Source organism: Triturus cristatus, chromosome 2_2 (genome assembly GCF_964204655.1).
Source record: "Triturus cristatus chromosome 2_2, aTriCri1.1, whole genome shotgun sequence".
In the NCBI taxonomy this organism is placed as follows: domain Eukaryota; kingdom Metazoa; phylum Chordata; class Amphibia; order Caudata; family Salamandridae; genus Triturus; species Triturus cristatus.
Window position 1 is genome coordinate 406,104,090 of NC_140582.1, and position 23,538 is coordinate 406,127,627.

Below are 23,538 nucleotides of genomic sequence, written 5' to 3' on the forward strand. Positions count from 1 at the left end.
GAGTCAGGCCAGCCAGAGGGCAACGCAGCTAGAGTGCCAACTGCAATAGATGGGAGAGAGAGACGGGCAGAGATCACATGCAACTATTTCTGAGTAAGTAAGGGAACACAGCCAGTTGTGGAATGTCATGACGTAGTTTTAATGCGGCACCACGCCATGAACACAAGATCAAGCCAATCTGGCAACATAGCATATATACAAGGAGTAAGTCCAGGGTTACGTCACCCATTGGGAAGTGGCTAAGCAGAGCTGCATCAATGTTTGCGCATACGCGCTGCAGTGTTGGATGGCACGGCTTGTGCATCCTCACTAGAGCCAACCCCAAGCCGCCTGCTGCTCCTGCGTCCTTCTGGAACAGGGGGTTTGATGCTGCTCCTGCTGCTGGTGTCGATGCTCTCCGCAGCATCCCCTGCAGCAGTTGTTGACGCCTGACTGGTTAATAGCACCTCAAGTGCACTTGTCACCTGCACCATCCCCCGAGACAGGTCGCTGCAGCAGTGTGTCAGGCCCTCCTGCATCGACACAGAGCGCCGGCAGAGTAGAGAAGTGGCAGTTGCCAGACGGTTGAGTGCCCTGGTGGTAGTGTCCCTCCTCTGCCGTTCCCGGCGCCGTGCATCTATGTCAGCATCTAATTTGCTGCACAACTGCTGGATTGACTGGGACATGTCCCGAATGCCCGCTGCCATAGCGCTGATGTTATTGTCCATGTTGACTAATGTATTTTTCATGAACCGCATGTGCCTCTGGACTGACATGACTGCCTTTGTTTGCAGGCGCTGTTGTTTTAACATTTGGCCCTCGAGCCCCGAGAAGACACCATGGCTGTCAATGGTTGCTGGTGGACTCTGGACACGCGACCTGCGGCGCCCTCTTGCTCCCGTCTGTGCTGCATGTGAGGTGTAGGGCACAGTGGCATGGCTCCCATCCTGGGGCCTGGTGAGTTCTTCAGGGCCCCTGCTGTCGTCAGACGAGGTGTCTAAGGCTCGCAGCCTGGCTGCTGGACGCCTCCTCATTCCCACACCTGCAAGCGGAGATGTGGCCGGTGACTCAAACATGAGTGGCGATGCTGGCTCTGGGTGAGGTGATGCTTGCTCTGGGTGAGGTGATGCTGGCTCTGGGTGAGGTGATGCTGGCTCTGGGTGAGGTGATGCTGGCTCTGGGTGAGGCGAGGCTGCCTGTGTTGGTGGTGCGGCTGCCTGTGGCCCTGCTCCCTGGGCTGAACTTGTGCTGGCCAGAGGTGATCTTTGTGGCCGGTGTGCCCTCTCTCCTGCAGCATGCCCTGTCCTGCGTGATGTCACATCTGGGGACAGAAATGCAACATCGGCTCAGTGTCCCCGAAGGGCTGCATTGCAAGCATCACAATAAATCATTTCACATTCCAAAATGTCCTCTGCCTCCTTGTGCCTCATGTGTGTGACATGCCTTGTTGCCCTGTGCCATTTACTTCATGGTTGGTGTTTCCCTGACTACATCTCCCAGAATGCATTGCCTGTCTGCACTAACACATGTGGACTGGAGTGGGATTCTCGTTTCACAATGGGGGATGTGGGATAGGGGTAGGGGGGGGCTACATTGCTGTGCTTTCGTCTTACCTTGTTGTGTGGTGGCTCTGGCAGAGCTGTCGGCATCCCCAAGACCCACGACGCTCTCTTGCTCGATTGTGGCCCCCACCAGCTCCTCCAGTTCGGTGAGGGCAGGTGCCCTGTTGGTTCCACCTCCAGTCTGGCTGGCCTCCTTTTGGATGTCGCCCATCTTCCTCTTGGTTACAATCCTCAGGTCATACCAGCGCTTTTTGAGGACCTCTATGTCCCTGTGGGTCACTCCCACAGCATTGACCTGCGCCTGGATGGCCAGCCAAATGTTGCGCTTTTCAGCCTCAGGCACTTGCAGGGATTGCCTCCCAAACAGCTTCTGGTGCTGCTTCACCACCTCCTCCACCAGCACCTGGAGTTCCTTGGGGCTGAATTTCAGCTTCCTCCTCCTTTCCCCTCCATCTCTCTGTGTCCTCTGTCTGGACATGATGTTAGTTTTTCCGCTCGCACAGGCACTGGCTCCCTGCCTTTCCTCTGCACTCCAAGCCTCTCCAGGGTCTGCTAATTATGTACACCTGCCTGGGTGTGGCCACTTCCTGGTTGAGTGGGGTGTGGTTGCACAGGATTTGCTATTTCATCAAGTCATGTGATTTTATTTACCGATTCTGTAAATCCCGAATCGGTATTTACCGAATCGGTATATACCACCTCGGTATTTACCGATTCGGTAAATACCACCTCGGTATTTACCGATTCGGTGATTTCCGATTCTTGATTACCGAATGTTACCGATTCGGTAATTGTTACCGACTTTTTACCTACATGTAACTTACCGATTCTTAAATACCGATTCGGTACGGCTCGGTATTTAAGAAGCGGTAATATTTATTTACCTACATGAGGCCCATAGTCTTTTGTCAGAACGAAAGAAGAGGATAAAAGAAAAAAGAATTTTGATTCAGTGTGCCTAGATTTGATTGAATACATTCAGAAACTTCAAGAACCACAGAAGGACCGTCGGGCATAGAACTGATGCAAATAGGCACCATTAGAGATCCACTATCTAAAGAAGAAAAAGAAAAAAGAAGATTGAACAAGTTGTATCTTTACTGGGGAGCTAGTGGACACTTTGTAAAGATGTGTCCAAGGAATCCTAAGGTACAGGTGAAGGAAAACTCGCAGCCCCACCAGTAAGTGGAGTTGGACTGGTGAGTGCGGATCAGGAAACAACTCTAATGAATCATCTGGTGGCGAATACCTTCAGGTATCTTCAACTCATGTATTGTTTTGGGTGACCTTAAAATTTCGACACATTGTTCTCAAGAAATTGTCTGTGATGATTGCGTCTGGGGCTACAGGAATCTTTTGTGACTTGAAGTTTGCAAACCACATAGGAATAAAGGCCATTATAAAAGACAAAATGGAGGCTGTCAGAGCTGTAGATGGTACCAATCTTTCATTGGGGCCCATTATAAGTCACATAGAACCAGTGTAATTACTATCCCTGGAAGGGCATTGGGAACTTTTACAATTCAATTGAATTGACGCTCCACAGTTCCAACTCATATTAGGATTTCCCTGGTTGACTAAACACAATCCTGCTGTAAACTGGCGTGTTAGGACAATTGAAATAAATTCTGAATTTTGCAGAGAAAATTGTTTTGTGTAAAATTAACAGCATCGAGAATCAAACGCAGCAACCCAACTTTGCGAAAATTGAGTTTTGGTTTGCGTGACACAAACTAATGAGATTTCAGATGAGTATAAAGACTACACAGATGTCTTCAATGAAGTCGAAGCGGAGAAACTTCCCCCACATAGGTCATATGACTGCAAGATCGAACTTGAACTTGGCTCAAATTTACCCTGCAGTCGAATTTACGCACTCATAGAAAAGGAGAACCAGCATTTAAAAGACTACATTAAGAAATATTTAGACAACGGATTTATCAGGCCATCTCATCATCTCCACATTTCCTTCTTACGGGGAACAGGGGATACCGAAGGACTTGTATCGATTATAGAACAATCAATCACATCACGATTAAAAATCGCTATCCGTTGCCTCTCATTTAGGTGCTTTTAGATCAAGTGAAGGTGGAGCGAATTTACACGAAGCTGGATCTGAGAGGTGCCTATCATTTGACTAGACTATGAGAAGAAGCCGAATGGAGACGGCATTTCGGATAGAGTACAGCCTGTTTTAATAGCAAGTAATGCCATATGGGCTATGCAACGCTCCTGATGCGTTCCAGCATTTCATAAAACAATGTTGTAAGTTACTTCATAGATCAATGTGCAATCATCTACATAGATGATATTTTAATTTACTTGTAGGTTTGGTGGCCGCAAATGAACCAGTACATTCATCAATAAGTGACTAGCTGTGAGATCTGTGCTCAGAAAAATTATAAAGAAAGCCCCTAAGGGGTTTTTGCAACCTTTACCCACTCCCCCATACCCTTGACGCACTGTATCCTTAGATCTCATAGTAGACCTACTCTCTAGACTAAGATATAAGACAATTCTAGTCCGTGTAGATACCTTCACTAAGATGACACATTTTATTGCCTTAAAGGCAAATCAACTGACACAGCATTTCAATCAACACATAATCCAAATTCATGGCATACACAAGATTATAATCATTGGTAAGGGGCACTCAGTTTGTATCCAAATTCTAGAGATCTTACAGCCAATGGGCTATGTATAAGGATAAGGACATTGAAGGGGAGGGGGAAAGGGTAGGGGGAACAGTTTTAACAATGCTTTTGTTCTTTTTACTGTAATGATTTTAATTAAACTAACAGTTAATAAATTCAATCAATCAATCAATCATCGATCAGCAGTACAAAATCTAACTCAAGCTAAAGATCGCTACAAGTATTTTGCTGATAAGGAAAGAACCCTCTTTCCAAGTTGGAGATAAAGTTTGGCTCTGCACAAGAAATTTAAAATTAAAAGGCGATCGGAAGTTCCAACCACATTTTGTTGGACTGTACCCCATAGAGAGGCTCATCAATCCAGTGACATATCACTTGACGCTCCCTGAAAACACTAAAATTCACCCTGTTTGTCATGCCTCTCTATTAAAAAAGGTCTAGCCGGGTTTGAGAATCTCTGTTTCCCCTGAACCATTGATAAAGGAAGGTGGAATTGAATATGAGGTTAAAAGAATTCTTGATTCCAGATGAAAGATCTTAGGAAAAACATAGTGACTTTCACGCTCCGTGTTTGGTCAAGAACTTCCATAAGACATTTCCGACCAAAGCATGATTGGATGAACCCTCCTTGAGATGGGGTATGGTCAGGATCCTTAGGAGGATTCCTGCAAATCAATTTATATTAGACAGTATCTTTATCGGTAAAACTAACAGGAGGTGGCAGAACACTACCAGAAATAATAATTGGAGGTTGAGCTGCCAAATCTGGAAACTCAAGATGTCTGCCGGCTCAGCCTCTCCTGCAGTGCACTAGTTGCTCCCTCCAGTCACGATTGGAATGTGAAGCGCGTGCTGACTAATGAACGCACACTTCCTCTGACAAAACTCATGAGGAGGCAGCTTTTCTTGAAGTTCTCCATTGCGTTAGATAGATAAGGTAGGAACGTCTGGTTTTATCGTTATAGACTCTTCAGTAATGTTTCTGTAAGGTTATTCTTCCTGAGTATTGTCTCTTACTCTGAGTCAGGCAACCGTTGTTGTGAATTATAATCTGAGAGGACTTGGTTCAATTGCCGAATAGTGTCCCAATGCTGAACAACACCTTCTGAGAAAGCAGTGTCTCTCATTTGAGGCTGTCAATCTCACCCTATTTACAGGTTCCCGTAGATCGCTTAATCTAAAGGATGAATTCCTCCCTCTCAGATCCTATCTCCACATTAAAGTAATTGTTATTAAAAAAAACAAGAAGAAAAAAAAGATAACTGGCAACTACTTACCTGCACATTCTTTCTATATTTCGAGCTAAACAACCAAAGCATTCAGCAAGAGAAAGAAGATAGCAAGATCAACAGAGAACATTTAAGGAGCAATTACCTGAATGAACAGTTTTTCCAGTTCCTTTCGTGCTTGGTCATTCAGACATGCAAGTACTTCCTCTGGAAGGAAAAGACAACAAAAAGTTAATAATTTGCTTAATATGTGAAAACACATTGCATGATCCAACTTACACTGACATATAGGAAATTACTAGAAGAAACAAATGTAGAACTGCATACAAGAGGAGCAATAGCCTTAAATTGTTTGGTTCCAAACATCACAAGAAGGGTACCATAACTGAAAATAAAAGAGCAGACAGTAACTACCTTATTGGAGAGGAACCAAAGTTGCTAGGTTGTCTCTTTTTTTCTCCCCATCCCCTTTCCCCTCTTGGAACTCAGCTGACCTTATTATTTCTGGAGGGGCATTGGGAACCGACATCGTTCTGCTCCCGTGCAAGTCTATCTTACTAAGTTCCTGACAGTGATTTACTGGTGCAACTCTGTCGGTTTCACCTATAGTGGTTGTGCTAAAAAAGAACAGGGAAAGAGCTGTACGCATCTGTGTTTATATGCATCAAGGTAACAAGGCAATTGAAAGAGAATGGCATCCCAGTCTGCAAATTGCCAACATGATCACACAGCTAAATGGTGCCAAAGTCTTCTTACATCTTGATCTGAACAGAGGATATCATCAATTGGAAATTGAAGAAAATTGCAGGTACATTACCACCTTTTCTACCCATGTTGGTTTGTTCAGATATAAACAAGTACGTTTCAGTGTGTCCTCAGCTGCAGAACTTTTTTGCGAGAGAACAGCTCTATTGGGTCCTGCGCTTACTGCAGTAAGAGGGATAAATACACTGCAGAGTACTGTCCATGTCCCGGTCACAGAGTTGTGAGGAACGTACAGGCTCAGTCATTTCAAAGGGGTTTCCTTGCTGCTGCATGAAAAGAAGAAGGCTGGCAACATGTTTATCAAAACTTCTCTCTCTTTCCCACAACTTCGTGGTGAGGAGCAGTTTTGCGATGGTCCATTAATTTTGAAATTGTCATCTCTCTGAAAACGTTGCAAATAAAAAGGACTTCATGGTAAACTAGCTGCCATTGAGCAACATATTCACTTATACATGTCTAGCTAACAATTCCATTGGTTCTTTTCTATGATCTCTGGATGTCTGTTCCAGTTTCATATCTGAAACCACAGCATTGAACCTTCCCTCTCTGTCTTTCACTGGAAAATGTTTTTGGATGAATTTTCTGTAGAGGTATGGTTTTTTCCTCCTCTAGTTTCTTCACTGTCTCCAAATACCAGGATCCACATCCCAGGTAGTTTATGCAATCAAATTTGCGAAACACAGTAATCAGTTTTCACATGCAGCTCCCTATCACCTTCCCAATCAGCATGCACCAAGTTTTTCACTGGAGCTATCATGTGTAAAACATTTCCCCAGTACTTGCAAAGTTCTGATTTTTCTACACATTCTTTGCCAAACTCTACAAACTTGGTTTTCGGATTTTGAACTAAGTGTATTGAACATTGCCTGGTTTTGCATTATATATTTTGAATGAAGTGCACCCTGTGCCTTGTTCACTTCTGAGATAACATGTGCAAAACCTAATTTGTCATTCTTGTTCCAGAAAGTATTCCAACGCAATGTTCCTATAGACTCAGGAATGATGATTATATGTTGTAATGAATTAATATAATGAGTTCCGCTCAATACTGACCGGACCACTTTGCTTCCAAACATTTCAGCCTCAAGAAGTGCATCGTCTATGCCACATCCACTGAGATAACTTCCTGCACAACGCAACTCAACTTTGTTCATGTGGAAAACGCCCATCATTAGATAAAGCTCATCAAATTCTACTTGATTTCTCACACAAATGTCAGCAATAATATGTAAAACACCTTAATCACAGAAAACTGGCAGGATAGGCTGGTCTTTAAGCAGAGAACGCACATTTTGGAAATTTTTTAGAGCTGTGTATACTGTTGTGTAGTTTGTGGCTGGAGATTGTATTACTGGTAAACACCAAACCTGCTTCAGTGGGAGAGTATTCTGGGAGATCAGAGCATGAATTCCAGCCCCCGGAGGAACTGACATTTCTTCATCCTTCTGTTCGCACTAAATAAGGGATATGATAAATTCAGATAAATCAGCTTTGCGGACCGCAGCATCAGGCAGAGGAAGATCCATGTCCTCAACCTCTTTGAAACCTTCTCGTTGCCTGGGGCGTGTTGATGCCTTGTTGTGATTTTGGACGCATTGGATTCAGCAGTTGGGTTATACATTTGTAGCTTTGTTTATTTATGCCTGCTGCAGTTTGTTTTCCTTTTTTTTTATTTTTGTTTTATTTTTTTTTATTTTATGTTTTATGATTCACACAAAACATGACAAGCATACTATACAAAACATAATAGTGAGAAGAAAAAAGCAAAGAAGAAGAAAAAATACATAAACAGCCAGCATGAAACATGGAATGATTCAATATTTGCCTAGATAGCTACAAATCCTGGATGCTATCAGGGATTGGCCTATTAAGACAGACTGATACAATGAGAGAGGCCAAAATAGACAAAGCAAAGATGGGAAACATGAGTCCAACTAAAGATACAAATAAATAGCTATGCAGCCAAAACTTGGACCAACTCGATCATACCCATCAGCCATCATACCACTCCTTAATCGGGGACCAAATTCTAGCCCCCAACTCCCGCCTATTTCTCCCCCTTAATATATAAACAGACGACTCCAAGTTAAATAATGCTAGCATCCTAGCTCGCCAATTAAAAAAGGTTGGAGCTTCCGGGCTGATCCACTGCGATGTAATGCATAACCGTATCATTGCCATTGCTAGAAAAAGAAAAGCAGCGTATATCTAGAGCCCCCCGCAGACCCGGTGCCATCGCATCCCATTATCACAAATTCAGGGGAGATTTTAACCTGTATCTTTAACACACCATTGATGAAATGCTCAATTTCGTGCAAAAATACCCCCAACTTAGGACACAAATAAAACATATGTACTGCATCCGCACCTTGAAATCCACACCTAGCGCATCTGTCACCCTTCCGTCCACCCCACTTTGCAATCTTAGCCGGTGTATAATATAAATCGAACATCGCCATATAACATTGGGTCTGTAGGCTACCAGAGGCTGAGATCTGCCTTGCTAACTGCACTGTAAGCCTAATGTCCAACCCCCGTCTTGCCAAATTTCCCCTCCCACTTCGAATCCTGCAAATCCAAATCATCCGGTAGACAGGATAAAATGTATTAATAGACCATACCTATTCTTGCTTTCTTTCGGGCCATTTCAATTATAGTAATATTTCCGAGCTTAATAGCCATCTCATTTCGGGGTTTATCAAGAAAACTTCTGATCTGGAGATATTTGAAGAAATCATGGGTATGTAAATTAAACTTCTCCCTAAGAAAAGAAAAGGTAGACATTTGCCCCCCTGAACACAGATCACCAATAACCTGCAGGCCCAGTAACTGCCACCTTGAAATAACCTGATCCTGAAAGATCGACGGCAACGTTCCAGCAGCAGAAAAGGGTGTGTATATATTAATATTTGCAATTGCACACCTGCGGTGAATCTTCTGCCAGATCGCAAACGCTGCATAGATTACTTTGAACCTTGTCGTTTTAAAGTAACTTGGTTCAAGTATCTTTACTAGAATGCCCTTAGCGGCAGATTGTTTTCCAGCAGCTACTTCATTGCTACAGTCTTGAAAAGGCACCATGGCAGTATCATATGTGCTGAATGGTCCAGACAAAGAAGAGTTGTCTCCAAAGTCAAGAAAATCAAGAACAGCAATTGTAAATCTTTTCCTGGTAAAGTGACTTAGAAGTGATGCGCTGTCAGATTCACAAGATTTTACAGCATGAGTTGCTAACAAGTTCCTGCTCCGTACTATGTCATTATAACTTGTTGATACACCAATCCCATTCATTAAAGTGATTAGCTCTCTACTTTTACACTTGTCATAGATTGAGTGGGGATTCATCGTGTATAGCCGAGTTTTCTTTTTGCCATGATGTATGTAATTCACAAAACATGATTTGGAAAAGACAGTACATTTGCACAGCATAAGCCTGTCTATTTATTTATAAAGTTTTATATAGCGCGAAGGTGACCCACGAGGGAATCAGAGCGCTTTACAGTATAAGAACATAAATGGTTGAGGTGGTATACACACATTCAATAGTGTCAATTCATACATAAGAAATATAAAATATATGAATAACAAACATAGAGGACCGTGAAACTGCAGGACGTTGTACAATAGACAGTTAGTGAACATTAGATGATTGTGCTAGCAAACAAACATATTATGACCTCAATCGATTCACAATGGATATAAAGTGTATAGATAAATCAAGGGGGACCCACAGCCAGCTAAGCTTTACACTACATACAGTTATTGAGCAATAAGGGCTGTGATATTAGTCTCACATAAAATAGTCTCGTCCATTCCACCTGAGATAGGCAATGGCATTCGGATCATAAAGATGACTTAGGGCATGAATTTGTTCATTAGTAGTATTTTTACTTCTTTTTGAATGCGGTAAGGGAAGTGATTCCACGCACTACTGAAGGGAAGGAGTTCCAAATCTTTGGTGCAATCCCTGAGAAAGCTGTACAACCAGTTCTCTTCTTATGGAAGGATTGAGGTTTCAGAAGGAAAGTGCTCGCACTTTGAAGTTGTCTGCAGCCTCCAGACCTTTCTAACTTTAGAGCCAAGTAACTGGGTGTATTGTTGTGACTTGCTTTGTGTGTCATGCAGGCCACTTTAAGGTGTATTCTTGCCTCGTAAGGCAACCAATTCAGGGCTGGAGAGATGTGACTATTTCTTTTGGTTTCTGATACCAGTCTGCTCTCAGCGGAGCCAGCTTGTATTTAGGGAGACCATAGAGGGTGGTGCTTCCGTAGTCTAATCTTGGTAGCACTAGAGCTTGTACTGCCATTTTTAGATCAGCCTGAGGGAGGAAGGGTTTGAGTTTCCTTAATATACTCAACTTGTGATTAGCACCCTTGGTGGCAATAGAGATGTGCGACTGCATATTCAGATGTTTGTCTATGGTGATAACTAGGGATTTTGCTGAGTCAATGATGAGGGGGACACAGTCAAAGGAGGTTAGGTGTTTTAAACATCGGTCTAGCTTTGGTGTGTGGCTCGGTGGCGAGATGAGAATGAATTTCGTTTTTTTGGTATTCAGCATGAGGTGGTTGTTAGTGAGCCAGCTTTGCGTGTTCAGTAGAATAGTGTTGAGGGCAATGAAGTCTTCTGGCGAGGTGATTTTCAGATACAGCTGGGTGTCATCCGCGTACAGGTGATATAGAAAGTTCGCTGATTTCAGTGCGTTCGCCAAAGGCTCCATTAGGAGGTTGAAAAGAATGGGTGATAGGGCAGATCCCTGAGGAGCACAAAGGGTGACCATAGAGGGTTGCGATAGTGAATTCTTCATCTTTATTCTTTGAGTTCTGTTATTCAAGAAGAAGGAGAACCATTGCAACACTGTGCCCGAGAGGCCCATCCTTCGTTCCAATAGGGACAGAAGGTTGTCATGCTTGACCGTATCGAAGACAGAGGACAGATCAAGAAGTATCAATAGGCTTGATTCATTGCGGTCAAGTATATTTAGTATGTCATCCATAATATGTGTGAGTGCAAATTCTGTGCTGTGTCCTTGGCGGAAGCCCAATTGGTGACTGTCTAAGAGGTTGTAATTCTCAATGTGGTTGCATAATTGAATTTGTACACATTTCTCCAATAGTTTCGCCAAAGTGGGGATGTTGGTTATAGGACGGTAGTTGTTCAGATCAGATGGAGTGGCGTCAGCTTTCTTTAGAATAGGTGTGACCTGCCCTATTTTAAGGCAGTCTGGAATGACACCTTGACTCAGGGAGGCGTTTACAATTTTAGCCCATAGTGGTAGGATAGATGTTTTTAAAGTTTTGAACAGGGCAGGAGGAAGGGGGTCAGAGAAATGATTGGAGGGGTTGATTGCTTGAAAAGTGTTGTCAATAATTTGTTGAGAGATTGGCGAGATGGTGTGCCATGAGGCATTGTTTTTTGTGACTTCCCCAGGATTATTAAAATGTACTTTGAATAGATCGCCGCAGTTAGAATCTTGGACCATAGTTTGCGGGAGCGCCATCCTAGACTGGATGTCAAGCTCGATGGTCTTAGTCTTTTCGTGGAAGAAATTGGCAAGCACGTCACAGGTAGGTGTGGCCAGGTCGTTTAATTCCCTAGAGTTAGTTGTATTGCATGATTGATGCTTGACGATTTCAAAGAGTTTTTTGTGCCGGTTGATAGCATGGTTCAGCTGAGTTCTGAAAAAGTCTGCCTTTGCCTTAAGAATCTTCCTATTGTAAGAGTTTCTTAACCTTCTAAGGTGCTCAAGGTTATCAGAGGTGGGAGCCGATTTCCATAGACGCTCTGCAACTCTTAGATGTCTACGCTCCGAATTCAGGCCCTCGTTGAACCAAGGTTTGGAAATCTTAGCGGAAACGTTTTTTTCCTGGAGGGGTGCTGCAGAGTCCAGGATTTCGAGTAACGTGGCGTTGTAGAAGGTTGAGAGGTCATGTACATCAGTCATGTTCATCATGCGGGTCAGAGCAGAGTTACAACGGTTTACCAAGTTGATGGGGTTGATATTTTGTAAGTTCCTTTTCCATTGCCTTGTTTTTGAGGGTTGGCCCCTTTTTTGAGTAGCTTCGCTATTGATGGAGAAGAGGATGCAATAATGATCAGACCAATTGCATGGGGTGATGGATTCTAGTAGGACGATGTTTGATTTTGCAATGATGAGGTCCAATGTCTCTCCCTTGTTATGAGTTGGGCTGTCACAGAATTGAGGTAGCTCCTGTTCTGACAGAAACTCTTTAAAACAGCCTAAAATATGATCCTTCGCGTTGTTCCAATGGAGGTTAAAGTCACCCAAGAAAATATGAGGAACTTGTGAGTTGGCATTGGATGCCATGATCTCCATTATCTCATCAATACAGGTCAAGTTATCGCCTGGGGGGTGGTAGAATATGTGTAGCTTGCTGGCGATGTGCTTAGCATCAGAGATATTAATGCAAAGAGAATCACAGGAGGATAGCCCGATGGCGTCCACTTGCTTGACTGACATTGAGTTCAGATAAATGCAGGCTACCCCTCCCCTAGCTTCCCGATTCTATCTAGACCGATTAGGTCATGGCAAGGAGGATCCAGTAAGTCGAGGATGGGTGAGGAGGAGCTATTTAACCAAGTTTCTGTGAGGACCATAATGTCTAAATCATTTTCTAAAATGAGATTGAATATATCAGTAGCATGTTTGCTAGCAGATCTGCAATTAATGAGCCCACATTTCAACTTGTTAATAGAGTTGTTTAAGAAAATCTGTTCTAAGTTGATATTTGTGAGGTTATCTCCATTTACAGATCTGTTGTTGAGAGTCGTTTCTCTGAGGGGATTGGTTACAATGGTTTGAATAGTGTCACATTGGGACTTACTGTTGTCAGTATTCCGGGCATAGGATGTGAGGAGGTCGTCTATGTCTCTGTCTGATAGTTCATCGCATGACCTCCTAGGCCACGAAGGGGAGGGTAAACAACCCGGATTAGTTTTTTTGGGGAGTGTGAACTTGGATATATGTCTAGTGGGTTGGACGTTGCTTTGGTTATACTGACTAGTGTTCTCAGTGTGAGCTTTCGTGGGGATGGAGATTCTCATTTGGAGACTGATTTGATTCACGGTGTCATTGGTGGCTCTGAGTAAGATAAAAAGTTTTTTAGTGATAGTAGAAAGGTTATGCATTTCGTCCTTGAGATGGGCTAGGCCAGTGGCTAACTCATTAAGTTGAGTGATCCAGACTGAATTGGAAAAGTAGGTAGTAGGTGTGGGCGTATGATCAGTTATGGAGGGCGATCCGCCCGTAGAGTCATTATGCATAGTCTCCAAATGCTTGGGGATATCTACATTAGGTATGCGTGTATGATCCGTTATAGATGGCGATCTGCTAATATGTTCTGATTGCAAAAGCACGTTCTCCATTTGCTTTGAGATAACTTCATTAGGGGTCAATGCGGGAGGCTGAACCAGGAGGTTTAATGTGGGATCCAAGGTATGTGAGTGGAGTGGTATAAAGGCTAGACAGCTGGATGGGGGCTTCCTCATGAAGTTGGGGTAAGGTCACTGTGTTCTGTGAATGGATGGGCGGGGTGAGAGTAGCGGGTGTAAGGGTACCCTCAGATATCGAAGAGGATGGAGGGTGAGGGAGGTCTAAGCATTCCACTTTGAATGAAGGGGGAGAGGAGTGCAGTGTAGGTGGCATTCCGTTTGGTGCCATCCTGCGAGGAAGGCAGGGATAACGGTGGTGCGTCAGAAATGATGGAATCGGTAGTACAGCCTAACCTTGTCTCTTCTGGTCTGGGGGATCCAGGAGTGGACTCAACCAAACTGACTAGGTGGTAGGGATTACTGGTGGTTTCTGCACTGCTGAGAATAGAGGCTAAGTACAGCCCAGTCACACTTGTGCTAGGGGGCCCATGCATATTTGGATCGTTCATGGGATTGTGTTCCAACTCTTCGCTTATATCTTCAAAGCCATCATCAATGTTGTTGGCTTCTGTTTCAAACTCAAGAACTTTAGTTTGTAACAGTTATGCTTGCTAATATTAAACAATGATGTAAAAAATGTTAAGATAACATCAGGCATTCTTGTTGACTCCCATGATTTGCAGAGCTCTGGGGAATCACAAAATTTGAATCATTCAGGACGTTCCTTAACATGGTTCAGGTTGATTTTGCCGCATTCTGTGATCTTATTTTGGCATCAAGAAATTCAGCAGTCTAATCAGCTTGTGCAGAGTATTGTGCTGTAGTCGAGTCTACTGGTAATCACGGCCTCTATAACTGTTTTCCTGGTGTTACCTGGTAGCCATTTGAAGATATTTTGTAGCATCCAAAGCATGTGGAAGTAAGTAGATATCACTGTGGTTTCTTGGGCTGTCATGTTGAACTTGTTGTCTAGGATGTATCCAAGATTTCTGGTGTGGAAAGAGAGGGTTAGGTGTAGGGCCAATGTCAGTTGTCCCTCAGGTGGAGTCCCAAGCAGAGGCTTTTCTTCCGAAGAACACCACTTCAGTTTTGTCTGTGTTGAGTTTGCTGCAGTTGGATTTCATCCGTGTGGTTACTGCGGTCATGCAGGTAGCAACGCTGTTTTTGTAGTGGGGTCTTGTCAGACAGGTAGAGTATCAGGTGGATGCCCACCATATCCCTTTACCTTTCTATGCTAGTTATGCTGTTTTCATGACCAGATAGGCTAATGGACCACTGACATGTCGTGACTTGTGTGCAGGTTTCATGGACAATCTGGAACATAAAACTAGTTTGGCAAAATCTCTTGTCATGGTAAGTGTCCTTTTGTCTGCTAAAACCTGCCCTTATTTTGTTGCCTGTGTGCATGTTCTCAAAATTCCTCTGGCCTGTGCTCGTAATTGGGTTCACTTTGAACGATTAAAATACAATCGTTCGAAAGGTCGATCTAATCAGTCGATAGGTTTGCCACTAAATTTGTCTTCAAGCCACTCAATCAAATGATTGCAATTTATAAATCTATAGTGAGTTATGAGGCAAATCGGAGGGGCTACACATATGTAATGTGTATACAATCATTAGAGAACTCCTTTTTACAAAGTTTATTGACTGTTTCCCAAAATACCTGTAGCTTTATCTGCCTCTCAGAATTGGGGATAACCTATCAAGAAGATTTAGGGCCAGATAAAAACGTTAGCAGACAGAGTATTCTCTGTGGGCTTGGTGGAGGAATCACAGTACAACAGGCTGAGACTAATGTGCATGCAAAATTTAGAAATGACTGTCAAGCATTGGTTACACCAATGGTCTGCCTGCATATACATTTGTGACACAGACCATTATCTTGGTGATAAGGGTACTCTGTCATCATTGCAATGGAGTATCCTTGACACCAACATTTAAATCCGGACCTTAATTATGTTTCTTCCCTAGCTCTTTGGCTCTCTTTTTGGTATAAGCCGGAGACAATTTTTAATTGTTTAGTTATCTCTGATTGTTTAGCACTGGAGTATGGGCATAGGATTCACTGGGTTAAATATGTAAAAAGGTGGTTTGAATGGCTAGGGAAGCAGGAACTTTTTTTGAATTCAAAACTCAGCAATTTATCTATGACAAATATGATGAAGCCTTTAGCTATTGAAAGACCTAAGGAAGATAGATCACTAAGTGAGTTTTGTAAATCCTCTGTGCATGCTTATTTCATGATTTCCGCTTTTAATGATGTTGAACCATATTTAATGTTAGTAGTATAAAGCATAGAGCAAGAGACCAACATCTGGGCATACCCTTGGCCACTTAGGGTGAACATAGCAAACACAACAAGATGATAAACTGAGTGCTGAAACTTTTTAACCACTAAACTCCTGTCAAGAGATTTGGGTTGAATTCATCGTTCTTTTGAACATGCAGCATTTTTTGCCCTAAGTGGGATGGGTATGCCCAGACATCGGTCCCTTGCTCGCTGTGCCACTGGATTCAAGCTAACCTGGCAGATGAGGGGTGATACCCTGAAACTACTTCCAGGATGCTTGTTTTGGGTCCAGGAAGTACTTGGCTTGGCAGTTTGGACTGAACTATTCCCAGAAGGAGCAAGGTCAAGACTGATTTGCACATTGCTGGATCCAACCTGGGGTGGCATGGAGAGCAAAAGAACAATGGATTTACCCCAAATCTCTTGACTGGGGGTTAATGTTTGATTTGTCCAGCATTCTGTCCATTATTTGTTTATGCAGCATTGTCTGTCCTAAATGGAATGGGTATGCCCAGACGTGGGTCCCTTGCTCACTGTGCCACTGGATTCAAATTAGCCTGGCTGATGAGAGGTAATACACCAAAACCAGCCCCAGGATGCTTGTTTATGGTCCAGGGAGAACCTGGCTTGTCAGTTCGGGCTGGACTGTTCCCATGAGGAACAGCGTCAAGACTGATTTACAAATGGCTGGGCCCAAACTGAGGCGACATGGTGAGCAAAAGAAATATGGATTTAACCCAGACCTCTTGACTGGGGATGAATGTTCAGCATTCCAACCATTATTTGTTTGCACCGTATTTTTCGCCCTAAGTTGGACGGGTGTGCCTAGACATGGGTCCCTTGCTAACAGTGCCTCTGGATTCAACCTAACCTTGCTGATGAGGGTGATATCCCAAAACCGGTCCCAAGATGTTTGTTTCCACTCCAGTGATGACCTGGTTTGGCAGTTTGGGCTGGACTGTGCCCATAAGGAACAGGGTCTAGGCTGATTTGCATATGGCTGGGTCTAAACTGGGGTGGCATGATGAGCAAAAGAATAATGGATTTAACCCAGATCTCTTGACCGGGGGTGAATGTTTGATTTGTTCAGCATTCCATCCATCATTTGTTTGCACAGCATTTTTTGTCATAAGTGGGATGGGTATGCCCAAACATGGGTTCCATGCTCACTGTGCAAGTGGATTCAAGATGGCCTGGTTGATGAGGAGTCATACTCTGAAACTGGTCCCAGGATGCTTTTTTCTGGTCCAGGGAAGACCTGGCTTGGCAGTTCGGTCTGGACTGTTCCCATGAGGGGCAGGGTGAAGACTGATTTGCATATGGCTGGATCCAAACTGCAGTGGCATGATGAGCAAAAGAATGATGGATTCAACCCAGATCTCTTGCCTGGCTTCTGAATGTTTGATTTGTCCAGCAATTCATCCAACATTTGTTTGTGCAGCCTTTTTCCCCCTAAGTGGGAATGGTATGCCCAGACATGGGTCCCTTGCTTGCTCTGCTACTGGATTCAAGCAAGCCTGTCTGGTAATGGGTAATACCACAAAAACGGTCCCAGAATGCTTTTTTTCTGGTCCAGGGAGGACCTGGCTTGGCAGTTCGGTCTGGACTGTTCCCATGAGGGGCAGGGTGAAGACTGATTTGCATATGGCTGGATCCAAACTGAAGTGGCATGATGAGCAAAAGAATGATGGACTCAACCCAGATCTCTTGCCTGGCTTCTGAATGTTTGATGTGTCCAGCAATTCATCCAACATTTGTTTGTGCAGCCTTTTTCCCCCTAAGTGGAATGGTATGCCCAGACATGGGTCCCTTGCTTGCTCTGCCACTGGATTCAAGCAAGCCTTTCTGATAATGGGTAATACCACAAAAACGGTCCCGGGATGCTTGTTTCTGGTCAAGGGAGAACCTGGCTTGGCTGTTCGGGTTGGACTGTTCCCATGAAGAGCAGGATCAAGACTGATTTGCACATGGCTGTGTCCAAATTGGGGTGGCATGTTGAGCAAAAGAATGATGGATTTAACCCAGATCTCTTGACTGGGGGTGAATGTTTGATTTGTTTAGCATTCCGTTCATCATTTGTTTGCACAGCATTGATTATTAACAAGGCAGAGTAGGTAATATACAGTGAAGCGAATTCTGGGAGAGGATCTCACAATCCACCTCTTCTGAAGATAGATTTGAGTCAGTAGAATGGCTGATTGATTTATTCCACCGGTGGAGTGGAGCAGGGGAATTTATTAGTAATTCTGCATTCAAGAGTAACACAGAAATACTAAATCCTCCAATTCCGCCGGCAGAATTAAAAATTCAGCCCACACCTAGAAATAATGTTATTTGTATATTGTCTCTAATTGACACTGCTTTTTGAATTTATTATGGTTTTAAATATATATAAAGATGTTGTTGATGGAATGACTGAATGGCTGTTCAAGTGGAATAGGTGGATGTGCATTCAATTTCAGGGAAGCATAATATTCACACTAAAAGTAGATTTGCAGTTACTTTTTGGGGTATGTAGAGTTTCACTTGCATACTTGTTTCCATTTGCTCCTGTTCAGTGATTCTGTATTACAAAATGTGGCAAAATTGTCTGGTGGAGATTTAAGGACTATTAGGTAGCTATTCCTAGTTCCAGCTCTACATAGGCCTTTAAAGCAGCCAGTGATTAAAGAAATTGTGTACTAAATGTAGATGTGGATAAAGACTGCTACAAAAAATTGTGTTAATTTAATATGTGCTTCCTTCTGCTCGGGTTGGCTTTAGGTAGGGTCATTTTGACTGTATTAAAATCAAGTGAAAGTCAGTTATTATTCTTGTTGTGTGACCTTATGGATAAGATCCTCATTCCCTAGTGTGCAGATTGTAAGAAAACAGGCTTTTTGCAGGTGTCCTCCCACTTTTTGCCCAAATGTGGATAACTACGTGGTGGTTTTTGACTCTGACAGTGTACCGAAGCCTGCTAACCAAGCCCAGTGCCAGTCCTCTCTCCCTAAAACTGATTCATGTAAATCAGCAACCCCAATTGGCAAGGAATGTAACCCCCTTATAAGTACCTGATAAATGGTACTAGTGGTACCCTAGGCTTGGGAGTTAAATGAGTCACCAGGGCCTGAAACACTGTTTGTGCCAACCTGAGTGACCCAAGTAAATAGATGATAGCAGTGCTGCCATGTCAGGTAGCATGAGCACTTCAAACTGTTCAAACTCAACTTTGCCCTCACCATGTGTGGTCAAGGTAATATTACTATTTTTAATATATGCTAGTCAACCCTAAGGAAGGCCTCCTAAGCCCAGGAGGCAGATGCACTATATTAAAATTGTAGGTATATAAGTGCAAGCTCATATGTCCCTATAGTTGCCTCTTTCTATTGAGGGCTACTCTAAGTGGACTCTGTTGAGCATGCACTGCCCCTATCACTGCTGTTAATTGTCTTTGGACTGCCCCTGGATTCCTTTGTGCCCACCATGGTGAGCTTCCAGCCCCTGCCCCCTCACTCCTATTCTCTATTGTCAATATGCTGCCCTTACCCTTTCCTCAAGGCCTCCAGGGACTGTTGTGCTGCCCCTGTACCTCCGGCCTTCCCTCAATGGTCAGATTGGTGCACCTCAATCCTGCCCTTTGAGGTCTGTTTGCTTTCCTTGCCCCCTTCTGCCTGCCTTCTGATTTAATATTCCTGCCCCTCCCTCCTGAACTCTGTGGTCAGCTTGTTCCCCATGCCCCTCACTCTTGTTCTCTGTGGTTCATTTTGATGCCCCTGCCTTTCCCATAAGCCCTAGATGGTCAGCGTGTTGCCCCTCTCCATCTGCCTGCCCCTATTCCTCCATCCTACCTTCTTTGATCCGTTGTGCTTCCCCAGCTGATTCCTCATGCCTTCTGTGGTTAGCATGCTGCCCCTGCTCCACCCTCCTGCTCTCTTTGATTAGCTTGCTGCCCCGGCCCCTCCCCCAGCCTCTATTGTCATTGTGCTGCCCTTCCCTTTGCACCTGCCTCTGTGGCCAGCTTGCTTTACCTGCTCCATCTGCAAGCCCTCTATTGTCCATGCATTGCCACTGCGCCTTCATCCTGCACTCTGTGGTCATCTCATAGAAAATGAGTTCTCATTTTACGTTTACAGATCATACTTTCTGTGGCAATTTTTTTGTGTGAATTTCTAAAGGAGCTGCTTTAAGTTTGACAATTATGATTTCATCAAGATGGCTTCAGGTGTGCAACACTTTTGTCAATAATACAGAACGTTATTTCACTTGTTGTTTATTAGAACACTTGGAGACACTGCAGTTGATTACTAGGGAATTAACTGAAAGACTGCTGCTGGTGTTTAAAGTACATGTTTCACTCTGCATGTCTGAACATTTCACGAAAATAGTTAAGAAAGATATTTGAGAAACCATAGTAAATTAGTCCTTAAATTAGCTTTTTATAGATTGTCCGTGCTGTAATTGTTCATTAGAGCACCACGGGGAGCTGCGATTGAAAACATGGGAATCAACTGATAGGCTGCTACTGTTGTTGGATGTACATGCTTTAATCAGATTATATTCTCAAATGACTGAAGGAAATAGTATGGATTTACAGAAAATGTGCTCTCATTTAAGCTTCTGGAGTACTGTTCATAACCTCTATAAGAAAATCATTAAAGGAGCAGTATGCTCTCAAACATGGTTCATAAAATCCCAGCAGAGGATCAGCATTTTACAAAAAAAAACCACACTACAATTCAAAAAATGTGTATGGTACCACAAACCTCTGCTGCACCAGAAGATACCTTGGATGCCTTTTTTCGTTAGATTTATGCTGTAGATATACATAATTAATTAAAGATATTTTATTTTGACTAAAACCTGTTATTTCTTTTTACATGTATTTCCTTTTGGGGCCCCGAAAACAGCCTTTCACTAAATGCATTTCAATAGGAACATTCCCCGGAGTCATGTAATGGCTACCAGAACAATGTAGTTCAGGTTGTGGCCACCCAATTAGAATTGAATAGTCGCCTTTAAAGTGGCCATCGGAGCATAAATGCAAATTTCTCAAAAACAGCTGACCAAATTTACACCAAAGCTGTAACTTTTTGCAATTTTGGTACGTTAATCCATTTTTCTGTAGCTGCAACACAGGTGTCCTATGGGAATTGACTTGGAAACAACATTTTGGGAGATCTCCTTTTTCTTGTTCTCCCCCCCACAACCCCTGCCTCCCTTGACAGATTACCCCAAAACGTTTACAGGAAACAGCTGAGGTAGATGAACTTTTTGGGGAAAGTTTCATAAAGATGCTTGAAACACTGCCAAAGTTATTAGTGAAACTAAAAACAAGCTTCCTATGGAACAGTTTTTTTTTCGTGGATTTCTGGGTTTTATTTTTAAACAAGTTGAGACCTTATCACATAACCTAACCCTAACGTCATTTTAACTAAGGGTGGGCGTAGTGCTCCGCTCCGCCCACGGAGTGTGTGTAGTGCTGCCTGCTTCGTGGGCCACGAAGTAGGCGTAGAAGGCAGCGCTACATACACGCCGTGGCGGAGCAGAGTTGTAAATGTCTTACCTGAGGTGCGTCGTCCTGGGGCTTCTGCTTCCTCCTTCAGCGGCAACTTCTTCCTCACAAATGCGCATGCGTGGACGCCCGCGCATGCGCATTTCTCGCTAAGTTAGTTAGTGCTTGGTATGCTAGGGGCTTTCTGCCTTTTTACCTCCATTCGTTTATTTTCCAATCACTGGGCAGATGTATGTTAAGGTCGCCACAGAGGATGATTGGGGTAGGCCAGTGAGCTAGCTCCCCTGAAACCAGGTTGATGATCCCTGGGTCATCTGTATTGCTTCCATACAGCGAGCAAAGGGTGAAAGGGAGATTAGGAGGGAGGTGGCATTCGGTGATTACCCATCTGCCCAGTGAGTCGGCTTTAACACTGGGATTTTTAAGAGAGAGTCTCCTGTCTACCATGATTCCTACCCCTTTTATTTTGGCGCCCTGTGTAGTAGCCCCCACAGCCTTAAACCCCAGTGAATCTAGTAGATGTTTCTGCGAACCCTCTATGTGGGTCTCCTGGAGGCAAATGATGTTACCCCCCAGAAAGCTCAAGCCTTGTTCTATATTTTGTCTTTTTGAAGCATCATTTAGCCCACAGATGTTGGCAGAGACAAACCTAAGCAAATCTATCTTATCCATTTGGATATTTCAAGAAAGTTTAGAGCAGAGATTTCTCGAACCTTAGGATGTGTTTCACCTAGTGATTTCTTTAGTCTCGCCCAGTGTCTCGGTGAGTGAGTGTGTAAGTGCGTGCATACAGAAAAGTGTCCTTGGTTCTTTTGTGTCGGTTTGGGTGGCCATCCACCCCCCCCCTCTTCTGAGCAATCAGGGTTAACCTGAATGATGGTAGTCAGTCATGAGTCCCGGCTGCTAAACACGCCTGAAAAACCGAATTAATCCTACATTCGGCTAGTAACCCCCTTTTGATATGAAAACTGCTCAGTCGGCCAACCATGTGCTTTACATAGAACTGTCCTGGTGCAACCAGTGCCAAGCCCCAGGAGGTTTAAAAGTAAAAAAGGACTGTAGAAAGAAAAGAAAAGACAACAAAAAAAAAAAAGCCGGAGGGCCCTATATGGTGACCTTTTTATCTGAGGCTCTTCTTAGTTTTCATTTCGTCCAGGTATTCTTCAGCCTTAACCTCAGACAGAAAGATTTTGGTACCCCCGTTGAAAATGGAGAAATTAATTGCCTTGGGCGCCATCTCTGCTCTACTGTCTGGTGGCAAAAGTCGGGTTTTGCAAAGAATGTTATGCCATTAGCCCCTTTTTTGGAATTTGGGCGAGCCTGGTCATAAATTAGCTGCCTCAGGAGAAAATTGCCGAAATATACCAGAAACACCCTTGGCTGTCCATCGGCTGCGTTGCTGCCATCGCGCTGCCGTCTTTTATTGAAGGGAAAGCGGTGCGCCCTCTGCACCTCACGGTCCCAGTCCCAGCCTGGTTGTTCAGGGAAGGATTCCTGCAAGAGTTTTACGATAAAGCGCCTGGGGTCATCCCCTTCCTTCCCCTCCGGAATTCCAAGCAGGTGAAGATTATTTCTACATTGACGATTCTCCTGCTCCTCCATCTTAGACATTAGATCTACCAAGCAAGCAGTGTTGGACTCGCTCTGCTGTTTGGCTGCCGTGGATTCTGATTCTAGATATTCGGTGCGTACCTCGACCATGGAGACACGACCACTTAGGTCTGTGCAAGTTTTGTTCAGCCGCCTTAGACCTCCCTGCAGTTTCTTGGCAGCACCTTTGGCTGCGCGACTGTCTGCCCCGACCTCCTCCTGAAACTCTTTGATAAAAGCTAAGATAGAAGCTAGGGAGGGCTCAGCAGTGTCCATTGGCAGGCCTTTTGCTTTTACCCACTGTGTCGTGTTAGGGTCGTCCTCGTCCAGGGGGTAAGACATTTGTGACATTTGTGAGTCAGAGCAATCCCATTTCAGTTGACTGCGCCGCTTGCCCTTACTTCTGGTTTTCTTTAATCGCTGTACCGTTCCAGTGTCTTTAGTTGAAACCTCACTGTCGTCCTCGCTTGAGTCAAACCCCCCTCATCCGATGAGGTAGCTGTACCATCAGAAACTGAGTAGAAGTGCTCAAGCCCTGTTTTTGGAGTCCAAGGATCTTGTGCACCAGCGGCGGCTTCCAGGC